Raw genomic sequence first — 2,495 nt, forward strand, 5'->3', positions numbered from 1 at the left:
TTGCAAACCTTGGCATGGTGTGGTCTGCACCATGCTCAGTCAGTGAGTGCACTGGCCATCCCTATATAGGATCTGAACCCACAGCCTCAGCACTACCAGTGCCGCATTCTCCCGAGTGAGCCATGGGGCTGGCCAAGAACTTCTTTCTTCTGCTTGTTCTAGACTGCTGCTTATGCTCTTGAACATAGCTTTTACATTGTTGAATGTGTCCTTCAATTCTAAGAGTTCTGCTGCATTCTTTTTTATGGCATTTATCTCATTATAACTTCCTCCTTCATGTCCTGGATTGTTTTTCTCATTTCATTGTGTCATCTGTTGGAGTCTTCTTGCATCTCATTGAGTTTCCTTAAAATTGTTGATGAGACTTCTGTTTTGAACATTTCAGGGTTTCCTGTGGTTTTGGACTGGTGTTTGAGATGTATTGCATTCCTTTGGCAGCGCCATATTTTCTTGTTTTTTCATATTTCTACTATCCCTACATTGATGTCTGGTCATCTGGTAGAGAAGCTGCTGCTACTTTAACTCTGGGGTGGTTTTTGAGAAAGAATACTCCCTCCTGTAAATTCATTTTATATTGTCTACTCGGTGAGATATTTTAGTTTATTTTTGGCGTAGGATATATAGTCTCACTAGTGCTGGGTACACTCAGTCATTCTGGGTGGTGCTGTCAGGTGCGGTTGCAGCTGAGGGCAGCTGGAGCCATGTGGCAGAGGTTGCTAGTAGGTGCTGCTACAGTTGTGGGTGTCTGGGGCTGTGGCATTGGACTCTTGCAGTGGGTTCTGGCAGTTGTAGCCACACTGTGCAGGGGTACAGAAGCTGTGGCCAGGGTCACATGGTGTGGGGATGCAGTGTCTGTGGCTTTGTGGTGCAGGCCTCAGGTAGCTGGGGCCAGGGCTCTCCAGTGGCTGGTGCTGGGGCCATGCACCAGCTAGGGCTGGGGCCCATGGTGCAGGGAGTGCTGGAGGTTGCTATGGAGAAAGGGACAAACTCCTGTAGGGGGAGAGGGACCTTGGATCTGGGACTATACAATGGTGCAAGCAACCAAGGCAGCAGTAAGGCATGACAAAGATGATGGTTACCAATAGGGAGTGCTTGTGGCCAAATAGATTATTCTTGCCACAAGAGAGAAATCCTCCTGCACCAATCCTAACTGTGCATTCCCACTCTGGACACTTTCTGCAGGAGGACCACATGCTGGAAATCTCTAGTCTGCCATCTTGCAAACAAACAAACAAACAACAACAACAATAAAAACAAAACCCTGTGCCAATTTAGGAAGAAGCCTCATTCTGTTCCACAGGTATCTGATCTGGGAGCCCTGAGCAAATGCGTGAGATGTCAGGCAATGACAAGCCAGAGTCCTCTGAAGCAGAGTCAGAAAAGTGATTATTGAGCACTGGCTTCCAGGGAGGGAGCCCCTCTACACAGTCACCCAGTTTTAATTCTTCTGTTTTTCTTTTGTGTCCTGTCAGACATCATTGGTATTGCCACACTTGTGAAAGCAGGCTCCCTTATTCTGATGGCAACAGCCACCATTTACTGAGTGCCTACTGTTTACCAAGCACAATACCCAGTGCTTCAAATTCTTTTTTTTTTTTTCCAGTTAATCTTTGTTAACACTCTGTGGACTACACAGTCTAGGGCAATAGTTTAGGACACAGCTTCTGGAATTACACTATCTAATTTCAGAATACCAGCTGTGCTGCTTTCAAATTATGTTAATGTGGACATGCTACTTTCCTTTCTATGCCTTAATTACATCCTCTGCAAAATGACAAATAAAATAGCATCTAATGTGTAGAGATGTACAAGAATTAACTGGATTAATAAGTGTAAAATTCTCAACAAATGTTAGCTATTATTGGACCTATTATTTGGGTATCATCTCCATTTTGCAGATGTAGCAACTGAGTCTCAGAGAGCTTAAGTCAATTGCCCAAGTTCACACAGCTAATAAAGTACAAAGTGGATTTAAATCCAGATTTGCTTGTGTTCTCTCTCTCTCTCTCTCTCTCTCTCTCTCTCTCTCTCTCTCTCTCTCTCTCTCTCTCGATTGTAATTAGAGACATCTGGGCTAGACAAAGAGTTTCAATAGGACACAGAGTAGAATTACGTTCCCAGGACCATACTGGAGAAGTGCAAATATAGGGCCCAGAGCCAACACTAAGATTATGAAATCTAGAAAATTTCACTTGCCCTATCCCCAGTAATTTCACACGTTACATCAAACCAACATAAATATCAAAGGCAATATTGAACTGAGAAAGAAGTCACAAAAGGGCACCATGAAGCCTTAGCAGAATGGGAGAAAATGCAGGCAGGAAGTCCTAGCCTGGCTGCCTTGGCACTTTGGTTTGGTAGAGGGGACACAAACTTACTGTGTAAACCTCAAACAAAAATTGGAACCAGTTTGAGCATTTTTGTGCATCTCCCCCCACCAAGACACCTACTCCAAATCGACTGCTCAACATCCTCATCTGAACAAAATGAAGCAA

Source organism: Galeopterus variegatus, unplaced genomic scaffold (genome assembly GCF_000696425.1).
Source record: "Galeopterus variegatus unplaced genomic scaffold, G_variegatus-3.0.2 Scaffold10561, whole genome shotgun sequence".
Lineage (NCBI taxonomy): Eukaryota > Metazoa > Chordata > Mammalia > Dermoptera > Cynocephalidae > Galeopterus > Galeopterus variegatus.